A 13,307-nucleotide genomic window follows, 5' to 3' on the forward strand; every position below is an offset into this window, starting at 1 on the left:
AAAATTTAAATATTACTTAAATATATAAAGTACAACTTTTAAACATCCCTTTTGCATCCCCCAGTCTAGCTCCTTTTCTCAATAGAGAACCACTATCATCTATTTATTGTTAAATTTCCTGGAACTTTTTCTATCTATTTATCAATCTATATAAATGAAAATATAATTTATTCACACAAATACATTTATGCATATGCATAAATGTAAAATAATTTATTGCACATGTAGGTATGCAACTTTATGCTTAAAATATATATTGAAGATCTTTCCAGATAAATCCATATGGACCTATTGCCTAGTATTCCATTGTCTATTATATACCATATTCAAGTATCCCTGTATTAGAAGGTATTTCAATTGATTCCAAAATCTTACTCCAAACATGAATGAAGCATTAAACAGTTATTTTAAAGCACTCAGCAGGGTATGTGTGTGGGTGTGCGTGTTTGTGTTTGCGTATTCCTTTTCCTTAAAATAGAGCATTTTATGGGTCAGAAGTCAATACTGCCTTTATCCAAGTAGAGGTTATCATTTATTTTTGAGGCATGAGAGAAAATAAAAAACTCACTTTGAAATATGATTGTAAGTTGAACCATGATTTCAGCTATAAATAAGAGATCGAACAACAAAAGAAAGTGGATAAAACATTTAGCAAACTTATTGCATCATGAGGAATTTAAAGGTAGAAGGTCTCAGGGGCAGAGCAATATCAACAGAGACCCCCAAGCCTTTCCCATCTTTCTCTCCTACCTTCTTCAGCATGTTGACTTTGTCCATTGTTCTGCTATGGCAGCAAGATGACTGCAGCAGTTCTATGGTTTTCATCCTCATACGACAATATTCAAATAGAGGAAAAAAAACCCAAGCCACTATTTGATATCTCTTTTTTAAGATTAAGGAAACATTTCCCAAAAGCCCTCCAATGAACTTTCACTTGTACATAATCAGCCAGGATTGTGTCACATGTCCATGCTTACACCATAGCTGGCAAGAGGAATAGAATGATCACTACTGACTTTGACTAAAATGTGGCCGGCCACACGATACCTGAATGAACACTGGGTTTCATTAGCAAGGAAACATTTAAGGTCGAGGAGACGACTATTCTATAAGCAAACAACAATATCCATGACAGCAACAGACCACAAACTTTGCTAAGGAAAGTTCATGAAGCACACAAGTGAAGGTCTTTGTGAAGCATATAGATCTCAGAATGTCATCAGTATGCCAAGTCATTAATTTATCCTGTCTTGAATATCAAAGTTGCAAAGTGACATTCCTATAACTAAGCCAGGTACGATAGAGAGGGAGATGGGAGCTCAGAGCCCAACTCAGACAACAGCTACAGACAAGGAAGGAGGTGAAATCTCCTGCTTTATTCTATCCTTTCTTTTCCCTTCTATTTCTCTTATCCCATAAACACTTCTCAGATGGAATTCCAGAGTGTAAAAATAGATGTTCCTTTGAAATAACAGTTCTGCCTGAGGAAAATATTCACCTAAATATATGTAACTGTGTATGTGTGCACACATATATGATTGCATACATGTATGTTCATATATATGTGTTTTATATTACAAATAAAACATTTAGAAAATAAAAACAAACAAAAAGGAAGAATTTTAAATCATCCACAACCCTCCAGCCAGAAATAGCCACTGTTGTTACAGGATTTTATCATTTTGTAGTAAAAAGCCCCTTTCACATCAATGTTCATTTACTCCATCAAAGAAAATTAATTTAAAACACAGACTTTTACATCACTACAGATTCAATTTTCAATATTATTTCTTAAGTTCACTATTAAAATGTCGTCTTTTTCAAAAAATTCTGCACAAGTTTTCCCACAATGCAATGGAGGCAAAGTGAAATAAAATGAAGTACAAATGGTTCCTCTGTAAATAGCATTCCTGGCACACTACCCTAATACTGTGCTGGAAAGTTATTATGAAATACATGATAATATAAGTTCTGACTCACCGACTTTTATCACTCAATTTGTAAGGATCAGCGTCTTCCCAAAGCAGCTGTTTCTCTAACCCAGATGTTCTATTAGCGCTCTTACTTCCTGGGACACTCTAGCATTGACTGGCACCTTCTCTCTACCCCATTAGTGCCAATTCACTACCAATCCAGCCACAATGTGACATGAAACAGGAATGATACCCAGCAGGGCTCTTTGAAAATGGAAATGAGAGTCTTCATTAATTTAGGAAATCCAGGACTGCACATGAACATATTCTGCAATAATTTCTCTTCCTGATTAAGTCAATGACTAAATCAGTACTCAAAGCCATATTATCCAAACCATTTACTTTGATCACTTCCTCTCATTTAAAGCAAGCATTTGTTCCTTCACTCACATGGTCTGAAAGAGGCAAGTTTAGATCAAGTAATGTTTTGTCTACACTGAAACATAGGAGAAGACAATTCTCTATGGTTCAATTGCGTGGCCCTGAGCAGCACTCGCTAACAGGGCTGTGGAGAGACAGCAGACAATGCTGCCACGGCAGGCCGTGGCCCAGTTACAACATAGATGTGTTGCCATTGTATACGTCCTGTTAACTGCCAGCATCTGTTAATGGACCGTGTTCTTGCCATAGCTATAAATACTGTGAGGATATTTATAATAAGGATGCATAAATATGGTACTCTAAAGTCAAAATATATATTTTTTAATATTTTAGGAGAGGCAACCCTTGGTTGACCTCACAGATTGCAAGGACTTTGCCAGCTTAGAATCCCTTATTTTTTATTTTTTATGCCTACAGTCCCTGGTCTTCTTAGGTGGTCTACCATCCAAGTACTAACCAGGCCCAGCCCTGCTTAGCTTCTGAGATCAGACAAGATTGGGCTTGTTCAAGGTGGCATGGTCATAGACTAAAGTCAAAATATTTTATCTGCACAACCTCATGGTCATTTTGGAAACTTTAAAAAAGAGATTTGGGGATAGAGTTAGGAGAACTCACTTTACTAAAGTTGCTAAAAGGTAAGTGCTTTTTAAAATCCTCTCTGCCATAATCTATTGCCATAGTATTAAGACTAAAAAGTGACAATAAAGTCTAGTGTTGCCAAAGATAAGTTTTTTAAATATAAAGTGTGAATAATAATTACACATGTGTGTGTGTGTGTGTGTATATATATATATATATATATATGTGTATGTGTGTGTGTGTACGTATGTGTATATATGTATAGGCTGCTCTTAATGTCAGATTTAATTACACATATGTGTGTGTACATGTGTATATAATATTAATAATTACACACATGCACATATAATATACAACACATATGTATATGTAATAATTACACATGTGGTTACACACATATATGTATGCACATATGTATGTATATACATATGTATATATAGGCTACCCTTAGTGTCATATTTGGTGTGTGATGTTACAAGGTTGTCTATAATTTGTGCCTCAGAGTAATATATATTAATATATATTATATATTATAATATATAATAATAATAATTACACATGTATATATATTCTGTCCTTGTGTCAGATTTAATTACATACATTATTATCTGTAAATAAAGCCTCACAACTATAAATTATATATTATAATATATAATTACACATGTGTATGTATAACAATTACAAACATGTATATATATATTTTAATAATTACACATGTATAATTATACATATCTTTGTATATATATACATATATGTACATACAGATATATATGTATGTTATATAATATATTGGCTGCTCTCAGTGTCAGTGTCAGATTTGATGTGTGATGTTATTTCTGGATTGCCTATAACTTGTGCCTCTTAACAAGACAGGTTTTTTAATGTCAGAAAACAAAGGCCAGATGGCTTATTCTTAAACATCAAGATGCCACTTGGAACCTGAATTTAAATTGTGCATTATTCTTCTGTGGTTCAACAACCTGATTATTTTTAGATAGAAATTTAAAGTTAAATGGCACCTGAGTATATTTAGAGTGGACTGCAGTTGGAGTCCAACTATTACAGACAGCATTCTGGCATTTGCTTGGGGACGATATAATTTTCAGAGGGCAAGAGTCAGCACTAGTAGGTCACTAAGAACTGCTGCAGGAAGTCACTGATTTCTGAAAGCTATGACTGGTATCTTGATATCCTGGAAGTTTTCCAAACTACTTGGCTAAAGCAGGTAAAGTTCAATTTATGCTCTGCTCATATGTATTTTCTTGCTGCTCATGGAAGATGAGAGCAAAGGAGGACTGTACCTTGGATTTAATTTTGCAGGAAACAGAACAACACTTTATTCATTTAGTCAGTCATTCAACAAATATTCATTGGGAATTTACTATGTACTCAGCATTGTATTGTATGCCAGAGATACAACGGTGAGGGGAAACTAATACCCTATGTCTTGATGAAGAATAAGTTTTAATGAGTAATATTAACATCAATCAAATAATCATACAAATAAATATAAAACTGCCACTCTGATAAATACTGCCAACACAAAGTCTATGGTACTATTAGGGCAGACAAGAGGGAAATGGGTATAGTCAAGAAGATAATGGAGGCTTCTCTAGAGAAGATGCAATTGAGATCAAGTCTGAAAACAAGTGAAAATTAATAAATGAAGGAAGGAGAGATCATATCCTACACTTGGAATAATATGTGCAAAGGCCCCGATACAGAAGGAGCACACACTTTGGGGGAGCTGGTAAGTCAGTGTGGCTGAAGCAAAGACAGGCTATTTTAAGATGAGCTTCGAGAGGTAGGAATAGGCCCACCAGGTTTTATACACAAAATTAAGAGTTCATATTCTCAACCACATAGAGAAAATTAGGGCAACTATACTTTAAAAAGAGGTAATGGATGCTTATTAAAAAATCAAATTCAGCACATTGATTTACTAGTATTAAGTACAAAGAACAAAGCTAAAGTCTAAAGAAGTCTGAAGAAGTGAATGCCAAATAGCAAAAATATATAAACACAAACCTGAAAATGAATAAATTGCCACTTGCGACAGTTTCAACAAATTCTGTAGATCTACATTAGCCAAGATAGATACATTTCAATATGATACTGTGAAAAATGGAATTCGCATCATAATAATTACAACATGAAACATTTATATAAAGCTTAAAATAAACAAAGATGTAGCACATTCAAGAATAGTAAGCGCATTTGGAGTACAGAGGCAAAAAAGAAGGTAAGTTACAAAGAGGACCTCAGCTTTTTCTCTAGTGTCTTGTTTTAAAATTAATAAAATTATAAAAACTCGGGGTGTGATTATGTGTATTCATATTCATATTTTTACTTTTGTTGTGTGTTTGAAATTTTATGTTATAAAAAAATTTAAGAAATGAGTCAATCTATAAATTTGGGTCTGTTTTGTCAAAGGAACAAGCATCTAGAAGAAGGAAGTGAATTAGCTGAGCAAAAAAAAAATAAAACCTTGAAAGTATTTGGTATGGAAGTTTTCAAGATTCAGTATTTCTAGAAATGTCATTGACTTTGATAGAGAAGACATATGGATATGAAATATATAAATAATTTTTATAATGAAATAGCTGGGAGAATTTAAAAATAGCCAGCAAAATACCTTGAAAAGAGTAAGTATTATGGAATGTAAAGGAGTATAATTATTACTAAAAGGTATTTTGAAATACTCAACTACTTGATGTTAGTTGCTGAATATTTATGGAATTTACTGCCTTGTCTTTTGTCAAAACAAAATAGAATTCCCTTTTTCTCCTTTTATCCCCTCTATCATGACAGTAGAGTTTCAGTTTTTGATGAAATTTTATGCATAGTTTAATCATTTGGAAGTATCAAAAGCTGAAACTTTTCAAAAATATTGAATGTTGTTTGTACTTTACACATAATTATTTACGGCAAAGCTGATAGCAAAAAGATGTCTAACAAAAATCAAGTGCTTACAATATGCCAGCAGTGTACTAAGTGCTTTAAATATATAATCTCATATAACTCTTATTCAACCTCGTTATGTTGGTTTTTACTGTCCCTGTTTTGCAGGTGGGGAAAGTGGAAACATCTCAGTGTGATTTGCCCCAAAATACAAAGTTAGTCCTTGGAGTAACTAAGCATCTAAAATGAGTCCTGTTTGTTCATTACGCATCTTTACCCTGTCATTCTGCAGTACACTGTCCCCATTAGAAAAACATTTGTAAATAAAATTACATTGTCCAAGTTTTATTTCAGTATTTCTCGGAATAGATTGGCCACTATTGGATTTTGGAAGTCTTTTGGATCATAATCACTCCATTATAATATGTTTTATTATAATATGATTTAATCTGTTTGCCATAATTCATTTTCACATATCCAACTGCACAAATGGAATGCTTACTTGTTAAAGTATACTATGCAGAAGGGCTAAGACAATTAAGTATATTTCTGACTGCCATGAACTTACTAGAACTTAAAATAAGGAGAGTCACTTTAAGAGAACACTCCCTCTGAATAAACAGATGAGGAGATCTAGATGCCCCTGGTACATGTGGCACTGCCTCTGGTATTCACAGAACACTTCAGCACCTGTCCAGCGTCTGACCACATCCTATTCCTGGCCCAGCTGAAAAAGTGCTAACAGACTGAGTGAGAAGCCTAGCCATCACCATTATGTTAGTAACAAGTGAGCAGGTGTCAAGTTTACTCAGAACATTTCCACAGGTTTTGGAAGGGCTGGTCCTGAGCTTTGACTGCTGTCCTTGCCTCCCACCTGCGATATAACTCTGCAAGCTGTCTGGTCAAGAGTCTAGTAAGAACAAATGATGTACAATTTAGTCAACTGTTTTGTGGTACTAACAACCCTAAAATTGCAGTGGTTTACAATAGTCATTTTTTCACATAAAAGATACTAGTCAGCTGCAGGTGTATTGGTTACACAGGTAATCAAGTAGGGGCATGCCTAGGCTGAGCTGGGTCCACTGGGCCAGCTCCGTGTATCTATTCATCTCGGGATCCAGACTGAAGGAGTGACCAGACTTAAGTCCTGGTGTTCTCACAGTGGAAGACGGATGGTCAACAGTAGATGGAGACAAATCACACAAACTCACTTAAAGCTTCTGCTCTGACATGGATTATCTCATATCCACACATATTCCACTTACCAAAGCATGTCCCATGACCATGGCCAAAGTTAATAGAACAAGGACGTGTGTTCCTCCTATGGGGAAGATACTGAGAAATTTGTGGCAAATTTTACAAAAAGCATGTAAAATCCTTTGTAGTGCAAGGGAGGTAATAATCAGGAGCAACAGTTCAATTCACTGTAGTAAGAGAAAAATATCTAAAGAAGAAGGGATGAAAAAAATATGTATACATATAACACACACATATATATATACTTATATATAAATTTATAAGTAATTTAATCAATTTTTAAACTGATAAAAAAGTTTAAAAATCTAAAATTATAGCTATCAAAAATACAATAATATTTTGAGACAAATCTCAATTCCTCTACCTCTCATGTTCCTACATGGAGGGACTTCCAGCCTCTTTCACATCCCTTGTCCACTCCTCCCAGGAAAGGGAATAATAGGTGCATTGAGAATTGTCTGGGGGTGCAGGACTCAGGTCCTCCAGGCACGCTCTCTCTCTCAAAGCAGCCTTGCCTAGTGGTAGAGTATGTTCTTGCTATCTTCTTCCATGATATAAGAGGCCTGTTCCTATTCAGCTGTGTCAGCGACTGGATGGGTAGATTTTAGTCACTGGGGAATCATTAGCCAGCCCAATGTGCCTCCATACCTAGTCAGGTCTTCAATCGAGCTGTTATTAGTAATTTGGGATCCATCTGTCCGATGTCCATGTCCATTTCTCTGCTGGTTCCAACCTTATGCAAGGAAGAAGAGTGTTCTTTATTGGCTCCCCCTTAAAACTCCAGTAATAATAATAAAATAATAATAATAGTTAATATTTATTAAATACCTTCGGCTTAAATATATGATCTCATCTAATTATCACAATAAGCCTAAAAATAATTGTTAAGTTTGTTTTATATTTGAGGAAACTAAGCCTTGGAAGAGCTATGTAATCTCTTGAAGGTCACACGGCTAATAAACCGGTAGATCTGAGTTTCAATGCCAAGTTTACTGGAAGCCAAACTATCAAGCTCTTCGTAGCCCAGACTTTTCCAGTGTGTGGTAAGGATAGGAGAGGAGAGCAGGGAAGGTAAAATAAGGCAGAGCATCTGGGATATCAGGTATTTTTATTTTCTTGTGTTTTTTTTTCATCTCTCAATCTAGCAAATTATATTGTTAATAATTTAAACATTCTACTGCAGAGCTTTTACTTTATGTGAATTTTAGTACTTTGTTAGTGTAGCTCTTATTTTGTTAAAAAACGATAAGATAGTTTTTTAATTCAAAGAAATTTTCATTAGTGCAAAGTTTGCAAATATACATTTCTTTCGATTTAAAGATATACTATTACAGAGAGAAATAATGTCCTCTCTGTAGACTTTCTTCAAGGGGAGCAACCTGAATCTTGTCAAGTTTTCTAAATGCTTAACCATTCAACTATTCACTATTTCCAGATAATGATATTTGGAGCTTTGACTTTTATCTATATAATCGCAGAGCTCTTGGATTTAGCTAGAGTTAAGATAAGAGCATTTTCATTAATGATAGATGATGGACTTTTTGTACTTTTCTTGATATTTTGATATTTACTTGGTCCTTTAGAAAGAATATTTACATATACTTTTAGGCTTCCTGGCTTTAATTTTGATGATAATATGCTGTTATATCTTTTTTTCTTTCAATTCTGAGAATAATAAAATGTATTCCTGGAGACTTCCCATTCATATAAGTTCTATTATCTCAAAATCTTGATATAGAGAAACACCACAAATCTCAATTCCTTCCTGCCCTTTTCTTCATGTTACTTGTCAAACCATTATTGGAAATGAGCCTCTGACCTTTTTTCTCCCACACAATTTCTAATAAAGATGCTGCCACACGGCCGTATCCTAGTAACTAGATTTTACACTGAGAAAGACGATTAAGAAAGAGTCCAAGATAGGGCTGGTTTCGACCATCAGCTAAGGTAATTTGCTAGTCTTGCTCTCTTTTTCGATTTTCTTAATTTAGATGAATAACTAATCTAAGCTTAATGTTCTTTCTGATAAAAATGCTGTCGTATAGACCCAAATTAGCATATTTGCTTTTGATTACCTTGCAGAACTCTATTTGCTCCCTTTTCTAAAAAGCTTAATAGTTCATATAAGGCTCCAGAGGAATAAAATCACGATGTGTGGCTGAAAAAGCCTAAATCCCCTGCTGGGGTTAAATGGCAGGCTTCAAAGAATTTTTTAAATAAATAATTAAGATAGATACTCCATCTTGTTACTGAGCTGCTGTGTAAGCAGTTCCTTAGTCATCTGAATTTACAGAGACATAAAAAATCAGTAGTCATACAGGAAGGTACTGAGCATCTAGAAATTTTCATTTCCTAAATGAAGGGCAGAGATTGGAACTTTGCGAGACTGAGAGTCCTCAACTTTCAACGCAGTTGCTTGCTTCAGACTCCTATTTCTAGGGCATGGAATTGGATGAGAGAACTAAGTGTATTCTTTTCAGACAGATTTAAGGAGAAGAAAGGTAAAAATAAACAAGTGCCCTCAGGCCTCTGCCCTGGGAAAAATAGGAAAAACTTGGGAGGAAATTCCTGGATGGGTTTGTCACTGTGTTATGAACATGACATTTTTGTTTTCCAGGTCACAGAGGTAGACACGCACCCCAACCCAACTTTTTTTTCCCTTTCAGACTGAACTTGGTTTGCCTCTGTCACCTACAGTCGTGAAAGCCATATTCAAGCAGAATTCCAGAAGCTTTCGGTTGTGAACACAGAGGTGGGTTTCCTCAGGCTACTCCTCTCTCTTATTTGCTGCCCTTTCCTAATTCTAGCAGCTTTAATGATGGCGACACACTGGGCTGGCAAATCTGTGAGTCAAATTAGACAAGCAGTTGGATTTGCCTACCATGGGAATCACACTTCTCCGGAGCATTCTTTAGTGTGCCTAAAGTTAATTTCTCAAAAATATTGGAAGTCCTTTCTATGTTTATTTATTTATTTTAGGCGAGGCAACCCTTGGTTGACCTTACAGATTGTAAGAACCTTGTCAGTTTACAATCCCTTTTTTTTATTTTCTACACCTTACAGCACCTGGTCTTCTTAGGTGATCAGATGGGATTGGGCTTGTTCAAGGTGGAACGGCCATAGACCGTAAGTCCTTTCTAGAAGCATACTTTTCAATCCTCTGGTTAACTGTTGTTTTTCTTCTTCTGGTGAAAGCAGCCCAACCTACGTTAACTTGGCACTATTGACCCCACATTGGCCAGTATTTCAGCTACACTGCGTTTCCTTTCCTAAATATTTCAAGCATCTGCTTCTTTTCTCTCTTCCTTTACTGCAAAAGGGCTCCATATGTTTTGTTCTATCATGGTATGTTTGCGGCCACAGCAGATTAAACAACGCCAGTCAAGAACCATAAGGCAAAATATAAAAATCCAAATTAAATTTATATATCTGTAATACAATATTTCCTGAACTTTAGTCATTCACATAAGATCATCATTTTTATCATATTTGCATTTCACCTGTAGTATGTTATTTAATATTTTTTGCTAAGGTAACTCACATTTTTACTTCTGAAAACTAATTTCAAAAGAAGCTACCATAAGTATAACATATCACTCACCATAAGTAGAAAGTAAATATAAAATAAATATGTAATCATTAGAATATGTAATTTTCCATCCCCCCAAAAGTCATCTTGCGAAACCAAAAATGGTTATATACCATATTTTGAAAAATTCTGGTTATGTACATTTATAGTTTATAAGTTTCTCTAGTATACCCTAATTCATTTAATTTTCACAAAAATTGACAAAGCAGGTATAACTGAAGCTTACAGTCAATAGTAAATATGTTTAGATATTAGATTATAGTGTCTAGAGATATAGGTATAGGCTTTAACTAAATATTTCGATTATTTTAGTTGTCACCTAGCTTATAGTCAAAATATGTTAGTCATGTTCTAAAGGCTTGCCTGTAAAGCAAGACCTAGGAGAAATGTTTAAAAGTATGCTTTGCTTGATATAATAGAAAAATATAGCTAGTTAAGCACAAAACAATGATATAAACAATGGTAGTAGTCACAAGGTGTCTAGTTTCTGCTTTTTGCTTTAAGGTAACCTCACTGACGCACAATTGTGAGATATTTTGCACAATCTTGGTTTTCAACCCATTATCCCTTGTTCTCACAATATAATTTTGTGTTGCTGATGTACTGCTTTTTTGCTTTTTTTTTTTTCTTTTGTCAAGCAGGGGACAATAACTCCTGGGTCATAAGGAGAGTTTGAGTTTGTTTTGCAGAAGGAATAAACGTCTTTAAGAAACTGTGACTACCCATTGACACCCAAAAGTCTGGTTGCACAACATGGTGTCTGTGACTGAAGAAACACAGACTTTCCCCTCGGTTCCCGGAAACTTCCTTACTTTCTAGCTGCATAAACATGCCCTACTTTTGCTTTTTGAGAGAGGGATTTGAGAGATCTTGCTCTCTTGTTCTCTCGCTTTGGCCAAATCAAATAAAAGTTCCTCTGTCTCCAAGCACTGGTATTTCAGTCTTTTGGTTTTATTAGTGTAATCGGGCACAGGAAGCTGAATTTGGGGAGGTGATTCAGTAACATAGCCACCCCCATTATAAAGATGAGAAACTGAGGCACTAGCTCCAAAAAAATTAGTTACCCGCATATTGCTTTTATTTGAAGCTCATGTTCTCTAATTTTTCAGAGTTGATGTGTAATTTCCCAGGATCACTTGTAGTCAGAGACTAAAATTCCAGAATTTAGATCTTCTAGAACAATGCCTCTTTTAATCAGTTCCATACACATTTACTATAAAAAAGATAATTATTGTGAGTGTCTACATTTTGAATGTACTAAAACTGTGCCAAAATGATATATTTGACAAAATTGATAATTAGTCGAACACTGGAAAATTCTTTATAACACAAAAATTTTATTTGGTGAGGCCAGTGGCATTTTTCTTTCCATTTTGCAGATTAAACAGTCAAGAAGCATTTAAATTTGTCCTAAATAAACATTTTTCTATAAAATTAGAAACAAAAGACTCAAGATGAGGAGGGGTATGGGGGTCAAGTATATGGTGATGGAAGGACACAGGAATTCAGGTGACAAGCACAAAGTAGAGTGTCAGATGTTGTATTGTAAAGATGTACACTTGAAACTTATATGGCATTATTATTAACCAATGTCACACCATTACATTTAATTTAACAAAATAGGTCTTCAAGAGGAAAAAAATTTTAAAGACTCAAGTGGGATCTAAAATAGTGCTTTATAAATTACATTGGAAAACAAGTACCAGTATATGAAATTCTTCATATTGAAAATATATTAAAAAGATATAAACTATTTAATTGGGATAAAGTGCTTTAATGATTTCTTCACTAAATTAATGAAGAGGTAAATTGTAATTACTTAAAGCAAATAGTGAACCTAAAATTGCAGGTAAATCTTTAAACATGAGACAACACTTATTCTGTTTACTAGTTAAAATAAATAGCAGATATTACGTAGATATTCAGCAAAAATATTCATAAGATAAGAAAAAAAGACTAGCATTGCTATTATGCTGTTGGACATTATATTCATTCATGCTACAAATAAGTATGTTCTTAACAAATGCCCATGATTTCTATAAATCTAATTTAGCTTATTTTCAAATATAAATCTAATATATGGGAATTTAAAAATATTAATGATAGAGAAGAACATCAAATAAATATTTCTCCTTCCCTCCTTCTTCTCTCCCTCATCCCAGTGCCGCTTTCTACGTCCACTCCCCAAAAGTAATCACTGTTAAGTTTCTTGTATACTCTTCTAGAAAAATTTGGTGTACGTTTATATTCTTTGTTTTTAAGCAAATGAAATCTAAAAATATCACGCTATTTTAATTCACTTTTTTCTCGATATCAGATATCTTTTTATATCATCATATAACAATCTTTTCTGTTTTTTTAAGGGTGGTAGAGTGTTCCAATGAGCATATGTGCAACCATTTATATCAGTGGTTGGCAAATTTTTTCTGCAAAGGGCCATATAGTAATATTTCAGATTTTTGAGTTATATGGTCTCTCTCACAGCTGTTTAACTCTGCCATGCACAAAATGTAATTGATGGCATGGCTGTACTCCAACAAAACTTTCCAGAAAATACATTTGCATTTGAAAATAAACTAAATTTGATTCATAGAAGGCAGGAGAGCAGGCTGAATTTGGCCCATAGA

The 13,307-nt window shown here is 34.4% G+C and overlaps 1 long non-coding RNA gene and 1 pseudogene across 1 annotated transcript in view; both read right to left on the bottom strand.

Annotated features, from left to right (window-relative positions):
* Positions 1–789, bottom strand: part of LOC120597862 (uncharacterized) — a 35,678-nt gene extending 34,889 nt beyond the window's left edge. Inside the window, exon 1 of the long non-coding RNA XR_005651460.1 lies at positions 751–789. This is a non-coding gene — a long non-coding RNA (uncharacterized LOC120597862). The remainder of the gene's footprint in view (positions 1–750) is intronic.
* Positions 790–2,762: 1,973 nt separating this feature from the next.
* Positions 2,763–2,881, bottom strand: LOC120597978 (uncharacterized; annotated as a pseudogene).
* Positions 2,882–13,307: the final 10,426 nt, after the last annotated feature.

The sequence above is a fragment of the Pteropus medius genome, unplaced genomic scaffold, assembly GCF_902729225.1.
Source record: "Pteropus medius unplaced genomic scaffold, Ma_sr-lr_union100, whole genome shotgun sequence".
NCBI lineage: Eukaryota > Metazoa > Chordata > Mammalia > Chiroptera > Pteropodidae > Pteropus > Pteropus medius.